At 42.7% G+C, this 13,100-nt stretch overlaps 1 protein-coding gene across 1 annotated transcript in view; it reads left to right on the top strand.

Moving 5' to 3' along the window:
• The window catches only part of SLC6A11 (solute carrier family 6 member 11), a 192,470-nt gene that overhangs the window by 62,365 nt on the left and 117,005 nt on the right, over window positions 1–13,100 (top strand). The gene's annotated exons all lie outside the window — the stretch shown is intronic.

Genomic DNA, 13,100 nt, shown 5'->3' with positions numbered 1-13,100 from the left:
TGTTTGGGGGGGATATGGCTAGTAGGTCTGTTACTACGTAGATCCACTGGCTAACCCCTGTGTAAAATTGGGGAATAAGTTCCCCAGGAGTTAGTGCTGGCCTATGACATTGACCTCTAGGTAGAGCAGTTTTGTGTAGTTACCTGTCTCCTGTGGAACGTACTTCGCTTATAGTCAGCAGCCTCACTTAGGTGGCTGTTTTAATTAGAATTGAGCCCACAGAAGAGCCCTGGATCTGCTTTCCAGTTACTCTGAGTTTGACAGAGATCTATTTCTTTATTGAACCCAATTGTAATGTGACCTATGAATACCCCAGAACTAGAGGAAAGTTTGAAACTACAGTAGATTCAGATCTGAGCTTCAAAGCTCCAGTTGAGCTGCATTTTTCAGCCTAGTTTTTTTAGACCTGCATGCTCAAAATTGCATGTGTAAAATGCGTGAGTGTAATCTGAGTGCTCATTTGTTGTGGTTGTTCATTTATTATGGTAATTGTGCATGCAAATGGCCAGTTAGATATATAATTGGCTTGTTACCTGCACAATTATCACCATTGTCACAGTTGTGCGTGTGATTAATTGTTCATGTAGTTTATACCGATGCATTTGTGTCTCATTTTGCCAACATTTCTGTTTTCTTTTGTCATGGATTTTTTTTTCATTTTACCATGACATAATAGCAAAAACGTGTATAGCTTTCCTTCCTTCTGAATATGGAAAATCCAGAGTAGAACATTTATTATACTGGATATTATCAAGGTATGAATATGCATGAAATGATTCTCATTAGAAGCTCATCATCTTTCAACTTTTTTCTTTATTAGGGAGGAAATGCTATGATTAGAAGGTGAGGCAAACACTGCAAAAAAAATCAGATATGTTTGTTCAAGTTTGTCAGGGAAATCTATCTAACCATGTGTGTGTCCTTTTTTATGTTTGCTTTCTATTCTAGCGAACAAGTTTGATGTCAGGAATCTTTGCCAAAAGAGTGAATTTTAAGCAACTGTTGAAGAATATACATACAAAATTAAGTCTGAATTTGTAAGTGCAAGTTTTTGCTATGGACAATTGATTCTTCCAGTTAGGAATACACTATGTGATCTATGCGGTCAATCAAAACTGACCACCGTAGCTTGAATATCAAATACTTACAGTTTCACTTCTTTTAGAAAGACATTTGATCTTGATTTTAACAGCCTGTGGACAATCTATAGACAAACTGGTAGGCAGAAATTATTTGGGAAATAATTTATAGTAATGTGCATTAGGGGAAATTGTGTGCTGTTTATAGAAAATTCATTAATACAAAAAAAGTTAATTAGTCAAATACATAGTTCACTACATGTTGTTGACTGAGTTCTAGCTCCAGTGCCAAGTTACTGTCCTCCCCTAGTGCCTTTTCATACAATTCCAGTTTTAACCTAGGATCTGCAGCCAAGATTGTTCTGGCAGACTCCCAGTGCCTACAAGATTTTTGGTGCAGGATCAGAGTCTCATTCATCAGCAAGAGTGTCCCTAGCCTTTTGTAGTCTAGGATGGACCCCGAGCCCCAGTCAGCCAAGCAAAACAAATGAGCGCCCCCCTGAGCAGCACAGTGACATGACACCCCCTGGAAATTAGTGCCCTGGGTGACTGCCACTCTTGCCCTCCCCTAGAACCAGCCCTGGTTAGCTGCATTCAACCAAATCTCCCACCGTGGTTTCCCTGTTCGCCTCCTGTAACTTCTGAGAAACACTGTGGCCTCCCAGCCAATAATCCACGCACAGTGCAGTGTTAGAATCTGTCCATCTTTCTCTGATGATGTCATGGCACATGTAGAAAGTGTTTGCTTTCTCTGAACACTGTACAGTTAACAAGTTTCTCATGTAATTTCAGTGAATGTCCTTTGCTGGCCTTGATTTTCTAGCTCACCATATTGAGCTCATAGTGAATTTTCCCCATCTCTGATGCATCCTCTTCCTCTCTCCGAGCCCATTACTGTCACTTTTCTTACCTGCTTGGTATTTGTACTCAGGGCCGGCCTTAGGATTTATGGTGCCCTAGGCGAGATTATTAAACTGGTGCCCCTGTGCCTGATCTGCTCTTAGCAACACAAACATAAGCTTACAGTATTGGAAAACTTGCCACAATCATGTTATTAAAACCAGTTTAACTTAATTAAGCACACTGTAATGCTGATGGACTAGCACTAAAGAAGCAGCACTATAGAAAAAATTCTGATTTGACAGAATGATGCAAATAATATATATTTTTTAATTTATCAAAATTTTATTGGAAATTTATATGAAGAGGTATTGAAACAAAGATTTGTTTTTAATTAAAAGCAATCTTTCTGGCTTTTTTGGCTGCAAAATCAGTAATAATGTCATCGTATGACAAAGACAAAGTCATGTCTTGTTCGATTGCAAGAATAGCAAGACCAGTTAAGTGTTCCTGACTCATTGTAGAGCGGAGATAGTTTTTAATGAGCTTTAGTTTTGAGAAACTCCGTTCTCCTGATGCTACTGTTACAGGAATTGTCAGTAGAATACGAGTGGCAATGTACACGTTAGGATATATGTCAACAAGTTTGCGGGTATGAATAAACTGTACAATGTCCATCACCGATTTTGCATGTGGCAACATTGATGACAGTGTATTCAATTCTTTGTACAGTTCAAGTCTATTTAAATCAAAACTATCACCGTGCTTCAGGAGGCTCTTTAGGTTCTTGCACTTTGTCATTAGTTGCTCTTGTTTTCCTATTTCGTTGAATTTAGTTATGACATAGAAAAATCCAAACTGTTCATGGTGTACTTGCAAGGTATTAAACCTTTCATCAACAGCAGTTACTGCTTGATCCATCACAACATTAAAGAATTCAACCTTAAATTTCTTTTCTGGATCGTCTGTGGGCATGATCTGCTGTACAGATTCTTCACAAAGAAGTGTCCCTGGCCTTTTTAACTCATATTAACTATGTATTTACTTTATGAAAGTTGGAGAAAACATTGTGAAAACGTAAAACATTGGCTGCCCAACTTCTGGGCTGGCAAAAGTTATACTGACTCACAGGGAAAAAAAAAAGCAGGAGAATCTTAGTACAACATATGGTCACTCTATACCAGGGGTCAGCAACCTTTCAGAAGTGGTGTGCCAAGTTCACTGTAATTTAAGGTTTCTCGTGCCAGTAATACATTTTAATGTTTGTAGAAGGTTTCTCTCTATGTCTATATTATATAAATAAACTATTGTTATTATCTGAGGTCTTGGCCACCGGTCCTGCTCAGCCCGCTGCTGGTCTGGCGTTCTGACCACCAACTCCTGCCAGCCAGGATGCCGGCCGCCAACCCCCCCTCAGCCCCGCTACCAGCCTGGGATTCTGCTCACCCAGGCTGGCAGGAGGCAGAGTGGGGCTGGCGGCTGAACTCCTCACTGGCAAGGGGACGGCAGCCGGAACCCCGGAGTAGCAGTAGGCTGAGTGCTGCTGGCACCCCAGACTGGCAGCAGACTGAGCCACTCAATCCCCCACCGGCCCTGCTCAGCCTGCCACCAGCCCACTCAGCCCACTGCCGGCTGAGTGAATGGAACCCCAGGCTGACAGCAGGTTGAGTAGTTCAGCTGGCCTGCTCAGCCCACTGCCAGCCTAGGGTTCCTTGGGGGTCCCCAGGCCAGCAGCAGGTGCTGAGTGGGGCCGATGGCTGGTATCCCAGCTGGCAAAAGGGCAGCAGCCCGAACCCCAGAGCAGTGATGGGCTGAGCCGCTCAGCCTGCTGCTGCATACCATCAAAAATCAGCTCACCTGCCACCTTTGACACGTGTGCCGTAGGTTGCCAACCCCTGCTTTATATACTAGTAAGGAGATGAGCATATTACAGTTGTTGGAGGGCTCTTATCAGGAGTAACAGGCTATAGGAAAGTCAGTCAACATTTTTTGTTTCTCTGATGAAAACTGGCCCACTCCCTGCCTTAAACCAAACCTGTCACTAATAATTGTCAACAACTTAATTTTCTGTTTTTGGCTAAGATATTGATTTTTTTTTTTTAAATATTGAAATTGGATTCAGGATTGTTAGCAAGAATTTTTGGCAAACAAAGTTGTTAAATGACAATCTAAATGGCAACACAGTACTGCTTTCATGCTTGGCTCGCCTCCCAGCCTGCTGGTCCAACAGCTGCAGTAGAGGAGGAGATAAGTGGAAAACTGCAGGACCCCAAAATCCACCTCTTGGGGTGCAGAGTGGCAACAGCAGCAGCAAACCCTCAGGTCCAATCACATGCCAATGGGCACCACCACCAGCCTGATGGGGGTGTAAAAGGAGCCTATATAAGAAAAAGACCCCAAAATTGGGACTGTCCCTATAAAATAGGGATATCTGATCACTGTACCCCAATCCCCTATCCTGATTTTTCACACATCTGGCTAACCCCAGCCAAGCCCTGTGTGACATTCCAATCCTGGCTGCCTGCCAAGGAAGTGAGTTACTTTCACTTTCATTCCTCAGCAGGTAGCCAGCCAGCCTCCCGCCACCTATCGCCCAGCACCTCACCCAACCCAGCCCTGACGGAGGGGAGGGAGGAGAGAGAGAGGGGTGCCCCTGGGGAGGAGGGAGAAAGGAGGGGGTGCTCCGTGGGGCGGGGGGGAGGAGAAGAATGGATGTTATGGGGGACAACAAAGGATACTGGATCCAGAGCCACAGAGCCTGCCTCACCTCACCTCAGCCGGGGGGGAAAGAGTCACACTCACAGGTGAGCTCCTTTCCCAACCCCTACCCCCTCCCCTTCCCAGAGACCCCAGCAGCCAATCCCATTCCTCAGACTGTGCTGCATTCGGCTCTCTCTAGGACCCAGCAGCCTGCTTCTACACTGTCTGGGCTGCCTGCAGAATGGTGCCCCCAGGCAGAGTGAGGCCCTACGCGGCTGCCTATTCTGCCTATGCCTAAGGATGGCCCTGTTTGTACTGTTTTCTACTCCAAGAGGAGTTTGCAATCACGTATGACTCATCAGAGTTTAAGAAGAAAAAAAATCTACATTTGTAATCAGTCTGGTTAAGAATGGTTCGCAACACAATTCTGGAGCAGATTGCTCTCTGTGGATAAACATACCAGGATAAAAGCAGACGATGGTGAACAAAACTGCAACACAGAGAACACAAATAGTGAGGTTAGATGTTTGGCTGGTTCTCTCCATTGTTATGCGTCATTTCCCAATAAGCAAAAAAAAAAAAAAAACCAAAAAAACCTTTCAAATGTCATTCAAAACTGGCAATTTTGCTGCACACGTTGATATTGGAAAGGGAAACCCTTATACAATGTCACAGAATGGTATGATTATCTGCAACAGTAAGTGGTTTGGAAGGGAGTTTGATTTTATAAAATAAAATAGTGAGAGGCGGGCAGGATGGTGCAAGAGTTGATAATGGGATCTGGACCTTTCTCTTGTAGGTTGTTAGTCTAAATCTAGCCCAGACTGGTAGTGCCTTAGGGCTTGTCCATGTGGGGAAATTGACCAGATGAATTGGAATTAATTTGCAAACTAGACACCATTAAATTAGGCTTAAATAAAGATTGGGAGTGGATGGGTCATTACACAAAGTAGAACTATTCCCCCTACTGTTACTCACACCTTCTTGTCAATTGTTGGAAACTGGCCATCCTGATTATCACTACAACATTGTTTTTCTCCTGCTGACCATAGCCCATCTTAATTGATTACTCTCATTATAGTTGGTATGGCAACATCCATTTTTTCATGTTCTCTGTGTGAGTATATATGTATTCCTACTTTATTTTCCACTGCATATATCCAGTGAAGTGGGTTTTAGCCCACGGAAGCTTATGCTTAATTAAATTTGTTAGTCTCTAAGGTGCCACAAGTACTCCTCATTCTTTATACCCCTAGAGTTATGCTGGTATAACTCCTTGTATGGACTCACTATTCTAGAATAAAAGTGACTATTTTTGTGCAACATAATCAAAAATCACTTTCATTCTGGAATAGTATTTCCACACAGGGACTTCTGCTGGGTGTAATTCTAGGGGTATAATTGTACCACTGTAGTTCTGCTGGTCCGTTCCCCTGTGTAGACAAGTGCTGAAGGTCGTCACCAGTTGCCGTCTGTTCAGTAGTCGATGTGAAATACGTTAGTAGTCTCAATCCAGGATAAGAGGAGAGGTGTCTACACTACACCACAAAGAGCACTAACTGGCATCCCTTTTTGGCATTCTCAGGAGAGGTGAAGGACACAGTAGACAGGGAGACTGAACCACTACCGTAAGCTGCATCTCTCAAAAGCAGGGTTCAGGCCTATTAATGGGGGTGCTTGCCCTGACAATGAGATGTAGGCACCTAAATCAGTTAGGTATTGCAGTGCTGTGGGCAGCAACACCTAAATAGGTTTAAAAATCTGGACCTAAGTGAACTTGAACACTTTCATTTTGTGTAAAACCTTGTGTTACAGTATAAATAAAACACAGAATGCAGTTCAGACAATCTTATTTCCCATGATCTAGCATATTGTTTTGTGTTCTGTACCATCCAACCTGTGGTGATGGCCAGTAAGTATTTACACAGGAAGCAATTGGAACCATCTGAAGTTGTAATGTCATTGACATCATAGCAACGTAATTGTATTATCTTGTGGTGACAGGAGGTAATGAAACTCACCAGTGTATGAAAAAATTCTTCCTTCCCCGCCAAAGGGCAGTTCAGCTGTGGTCACAGCAAGAGCGAAGCAAAGGATTAAAGTTCACTGCAGCCAGTTCCCTATTTAAGATTCATCCTGATAAAAATTGCTGTGATGTAGCCTGTGAACATCAAGCTGACATGAGCAGTCTATTTTTAACTTTTCTGGCTGTGTGGCTAAATTCATTGTACTAAGTGCTTCTTCCTCTTTCTCAACAAGTTAATGATGTAATCCATGTTTCTTCCTGGGGTTAGTTTTACCTATTGCCATCTCTCACAAGTTGAGCCTGCTGCATCACAATCTGTGTGCGGTGGTTGTTGTTCTGGCCATCCCAAAGACTAGCTTTTCACTTAGGGTAAAAATTTTAGAGTAACTGAGGACTAGATTTTCAAATGTATTTAGGCACTCAAAGAGGCAGATAGGTGCCTTGTGGGATTTTCAAAAGCTCATACATGCTTAGAAGGCATTGAGTTCAATGGATGTGCTTTTGAAAATTCCAGTAGACACCAACATACCTTTAAAAATGTGGCGCTGTGTATCTACCTACCATTTAAGTCATTATACCTTTGAAATTAAGCCTAAATACCTTTGAAAATCTAGCCCTATGCGATTTAGGAGCCCAAGACCCATTTTCAAATGAGATATAGTCACTTAAGAGCCTAAAGGCTTGTCTACATGATGTGAATTGCAGCGCATGCCCCATGTGGACACTACTGGTGCAACAAGGTAGCTAGTCCAGAGTTAACAGTCCAGTAGTGCCCACACAGGCAGGGCCAGATTTCCAATTAGGCACAGTAGGCACGTGCCTAGGGGTACCTAAAATTTAAAAGTGAGTTAAAAGTTTAATTTTTTACAGAAAACAGGAAGGTCAGCTGTGGACGGACGAGTGCTGAAAGTGCTGTGCCTAGGGGCGCAGCAGGTGTAAATCCAACCCTACACGTGGGAAGTTACAACGAGCAGTTCACACACACACACACACACACACACACACACACTGTAGTCTGAACTGCAGAGCTGTGTAGACACAGCCTGAGTCTCATTGACTTTCTATGGGAATAAGGTGCTCCACCTGCATAAGAGCTTCTAAAAATCCCAGTAGGTGCCTAACTGCATCTTTGGGTACTTCAATACCTTTGTTACTCTGGCCCTTTGTCATATTGTAATAAAATAACTTGGTGCTGACACAGGTGTGTAAGAAACTTTTATTTTGTTCTCAAGTGCTCAGACACCTGCCTGGCTCCGACATCGCTGAGAGCTGGAAAAAGCATTCTGGGCATTGGCATGCTAATTAATACATGAAGCAATTAAAGTCAATTAAAACAGAGTTCAATGTAATTAGAAACAGTTGTGTTCACATTTATATTCAGAGAGGATTGATGTGTTGAAAGAAAAGAAAACAATTTCAGGCAAACTTTTAATGCCTACAGATGTGGTGATAATAACAGCACTTTGATTTCTAAAGCCACCCCCTTCACTTCCCTGCATGCTGTACAGCATGATAAACACAAACATAATGAGGATTCCAAAACAGGAACCCCAAGGAATCCGGATGCTCAGCAGGCCTGGAGATGCAAGCTGATAATCTGACGACAGCTTATAGTGGAACTAAGTTTGTGGGGTTCCTATCCCAGCCCCCATTTCAGCACATCACAAATCCAGCATCTTTCACTGGCCATTTCAGCTCAAGAAGAGCATGGAACTCCAGCAGCTCCGTCGCTTTATGAGTGCCGAAGTCGCCTTTGTTTTTAATTTAATAGCAATGCCAACTGTCCCAAAGGGCTGCCACAGCCTGTAAACACACCAGATCCTTCCCACCGGTCCACAGGCCTCTATCTTATCAGCCTATCCTTTTACCCGTGGATTGGATTCATAGGCGTGTGGTGGAAATGATGTGCTATGGTACCTCTCTCTCTGCAAGGCAGTGGTAGAGGGAGGAGAGATGTCAGAGAGCCCTCTCTCCCTCCCTTAATGCTGCTGCACAGGTACCAGCCATATTTTGGCTCTTACACACTGAAAATCGAGGAGCTAGGGGTGAGGTTTCCAATACCTTCAGCAATACCAGAGGCCCCAGCAGGGCATTTCTGGGCAGGGCAAGGCAATTCTCTGGGGTTTTACTTTCCATGCCAGGATGGCTGTATGGGGGAGTGATAACTGCACTGCTGTTATGCAGAGGTATTCTTGGCTGATCTTCTCTTCTCTTCTCCCTTGCCTGTGGAAGTATGAATTTCTAAGGTTCCTCCTCCTCCTTGCAGCTCAGGCTTATAGGAGCTGTAATTGCACCCTCGGCAGAAAACTGTGTGTATAGCAAAATTTGGCTGGTGCACCCTGGGAAGAATATCTCTGTGTCTGAAAGGGCAGTCTGCATGCTGATGTAAAATGACATGGTGCAATGGCAGGCTGCATGAGATGACAGATTGTGAAGTAATATGACATAATGAAGCAGGATCCAAGAAAATGTTACTCTTTCAATTCAGGTACGGTGACCCCAGCGTCAGCCATTTGACCTGATTAAGTGACTATTGGTATTAACAGCAGCCACCATTAATTTTAGGGGAGGGGAGGGAAGAGATTGCAATGCACAGAGACTGAAATTGCAGAAATGAATGAACAAAAAAGCACAGAAACCTTGTTGGACTAGATCCTGTAGCCTCTACATTCACTGAGCTGTCACTGAAGCCAGGAGAGAACTGCAGGATCAGTCTCATTCATTGCATTTCATCCTTATTTCCTTTTATTCACTTTTTTTTATTGGTCAGCCTCATTATGAAAAAACAGCTGTATGGAATTTTGTCTCTTTGAAGCACTGGGTTAGTGAGCCTTGACTCACTTGGTCCTAGGAGATGGCTTCTCCAGCAATAGTGAACAGTAACTGTACTTAGCACATGAACAAGGCTTTCCATTTTTACTGAATCCTTAATTAATCTACGCAGTCCTCTGAAAGGCCGGGGGGTATTAGTGTCTTCTCCATTTTACAGAGAGGAAACCGAGGCAGAAGACATGGCCTACATTTTCAAATGGGATTAGTGATTTTAAGTAACTCCATTTTTGGGTGCCCAATCTAAGACACAAAGAAGCGGACTGATTTTTAGGGGTTGGATGCTCAGCACTTTCTGAAAACTAGGCTCATTCTGTCTCAGTATGAGCACCCTGAGACTGAGACAAAAAAATCACTAGTTACGTCTCAAAATTTATGCCTAAGTGATTTACTGCCACAGAGTGAGTTAGTGTCAATGCTGAGATTAGAACTCAGGATTCCCTGTCTCCTAGTCCTTTGATCAGACCTTGGGCCATGCCTGTTTGAGAGGAATTTATTACCCTGACATCCTGATTAAACAATTAAACAGCTATCGTTGGCCCAGATCATCCCTTCCTACAGAGGGAATCATCCCCTCTTGGAGAACCCACCCCCAAATTCCCACTGAAAAGGCTGCAGTTCTCTCTCTCAAACCTGATAGATCCTAGGCAAACCTCAGGAGGCCTAGACTATTCAAGCAGAGGCCCTGTGCCTCCACACAGGCTCTGGCCCTTGTTGCCTTCTCCCATCTGGCAGTGTGGCTCTGTTGGACACCCTGCAACCTTCAACCCCAAGACCTCTAAGGGTGACTCAATGGAGAAGATAATACAGCTATCCATGGGACTAGAGACAGGCAACATGTGTGCCCAATGCTGCTCTTCCCATTCCTTCTCTTTGGCTTGCTCAGCCTCCATCCTGTGTCTCAGTGCAGCCCTGGAGCCATGGAGAGGAGTCTAAAGGAAGATGAATGAGAAGGCAGGAAGATGGCCTCAGCTGGAGGACTGTGTCCAGTTAAGGAGGCCAGACTTTAGGAAAGAGGTGGATAAATTCGAGAGAGTCCAAAAGAGAGCAACAAAAATAATAAAAGGTTAGATAATCTGCAAATATGTTAAGGGCTGTTATAAAGAGGACAGGGATCCCTTGTTCTCCATGTGTGCTGAAGGTGAGATAAGAAGTAATGGGTTTAATCTGCAGCAAGGGAGATTTAGGTTAGATATTAGGAAAAATTTTCTAACTAAAGATAGTTAAGCTCTGGGACAGGCTTCTCAGTAAGGTTGTGGAATCTCCGGTCATTGGAGGTTTTTAAAAACAGATTGGACAAACACCTGTCAGGGATGATCTAGGTTTACTTGGTCCTGCTTCAGCTCAGGGGGCTGGAATCGATGACTTCTCAAGGTCCCTTTATCATAACCTTAGTCCCAGATTTGGACCTTAGCGTCCAAAATATGGGGGTTAGCATGAAAACCTCCAAGCTTAGCTACCAGCTTGGACCTGGTACTTGCTGCCACCACCCAAAAAATTAGAGTGTTTTGGGGCACTCTAGTCCCCCTGAAAAGCCTTCCCTGGGGACCCCAAGACCCAAATCCCTTGAGTCTCACAACAAAGGGAAATAATCCTTTTTCCCTTCCCCCCTCCAGGTGCTCCTGGAGAGATACACAGACACAAGCTCTGTGAATCCAAACAGAGTGACTCCCCCTCTCCGTTCCCAGTCCTGGAAACAAAAAGCACTTTCCTCTTCACCCAGAGGAAATGCAAAATCAGGCTAGCAAATTCAACACACACACAGATCTCCCCCTGATTTCTTCCTCCCACCAATTCCCTGGTGAGTACAGACTCAATTTCCCTGAAGTAAAGAAAACTCCAACAGGTCTTAAAAGAAAGCTTTATATAAAAAAGAAAGAAAAAATACATACAAGTGGTCTCTCTGTATTAAGGTGACGAAATACAGGGTCAATTGCTTAAAAGAATATTGAATAAACAGCCTTATTCAAAAAGAATACAAATCAAAGCACTCCAGCACTTATAATCATGCAAATACCAAAGAAAAGAAACCATATAACTTACTATCTGATCTCTTTGTTCTTACACTTAGAAACAGAAGACTAGAAAGTAGAAACTACTTCTCCAAAGCTCAGAGAAAGCAGGCAGACAGACAACAAAGACCTTAGACACAAAATTCCCTCCACCCAAAGCTGAAAAAATCCGGTTTCCTGATTGGTCCTCTGGTCAGGTGCTTCAGGTGAAAGAGACATTAACCCTTAGCTATCTGTTTATGACACCCTTCCAGCCATATATGTCTACATTTCTATGATGGTGCTGGGGCTACCCCATGCACATCACAGAGAGTGATGCTGAGCTCGTCTCATTGTATAGCCTATTGCATCGCCTTAGAGCTCAGGACTGGAGGTATTTCTGTGTCCTGACACCTTAATTTATAAACTCGTTCTTAACTTTACCTTTTGTAGGAGGATTACACAGAATTCTTCAAATCTCAAAGCAAAAGCTTGGCATGATATTGTGTTATAAAACGTGTGTTGAGCTACAAATGTACATAGTACTTTACAGACACAGGATACTTTCCATGCCCAAAGATCTTATCATCTAAATGGAATAAAACAAAAATACAAGTTTTATTTGTAACTTGGCCAGAGGGCGAGCCACATCTCTCACACAGACCTGTGAGTGGAGAGCTGAGGATATGCACCTTTGGGAAGGAAACTGAGGCAGAGAATGCCTGGAGAACCCCAGTTGGCCTGGTGAGGGAGGGTTGCTATGGGGCAGGCACATTACTACCACAGGGTGTTTGTTTGAAGAAGTAGGTTTTAGAGACTTGATAGTTCATAGGAAAATGTTATGCCCATTTTACCTACTAATCAACTACTTGTATGGTGTGTGATTTCTAATAATCTGTGTTCAATAATTGATTGCAAAAAAACCAGACTGTATAAGACTCTTGAATGGAGAGGTGGGGGGGGGGGGAAATCTACATTTTCTTCCCTTGGTTATACTTTCTATTGTTCTGATTTTTCTAAACATATTCAGTACCAGTAATAAGAGTACCATTGTTTCCAATATAGGTTGCTGCATAGTTAATATGTGATATTGCACATTATTTTCTGGCAAGTCAATTAATTTCTCTACTGAACCATATATGGTTTAACTGATATGCAGTGAGCCATAGTAACTTACTTGGAGAGAATGTCCCAATAAGTTTGTGATTAGAGTTGGGTGAAATTTTTTGACCTTTTTTTTCCCTCAAAAAAGACAGATTCAGCAACAGTTTGCAAATTCACCAAAATATTTCAGTAAAACAAACAAACAAAAACACTAAAAAAGTATAAAAAATTGAAATGTTTCATTTCACTAAAGTCAATGCAAAAATTGACTTTCTGTTTCAAAATGTCATTTAATAGTATTTTTAAAAAATCAATAGTTTTAAAATGGTCAAAATTGAAACAGAACATTTTGTTTGACCTGAAATAATTTTTTCAACTCTTTAGTTCCCCAAAATTTTAAAAAACAAAAACAAAAACAAAAAAGTCTGTTTGACTCCAAATGAATTTTTTTCTACCCCCTGAATTGCTAGTGAACTGAAAAATCCATTATTCACTCAGCTCTATTTGTGATTAAGTGTTTGCCCATTTTCC

This window comes from Gopherus flavomarginatus, chromosome 6 (genome assembly GCF_025201925.1).
Source record: "Gopherus flavomarginatus isolate rGopFla2 chromosome 6, rGopFla2.mat.asm, whole genome shotgun sequence".
Taxonomy (NCBI): domain Eukaryota; kingdom Metazoa; phylum Chordata; order Testudines; family Testudinidae; genus Gopherus; species Gopherus flavomarginatus.
The sequence above is the reverse complement of the archived record's forward strand: the minus strand, read 5'-3'. Positions and strand labels throughout refer to the sequence as shown.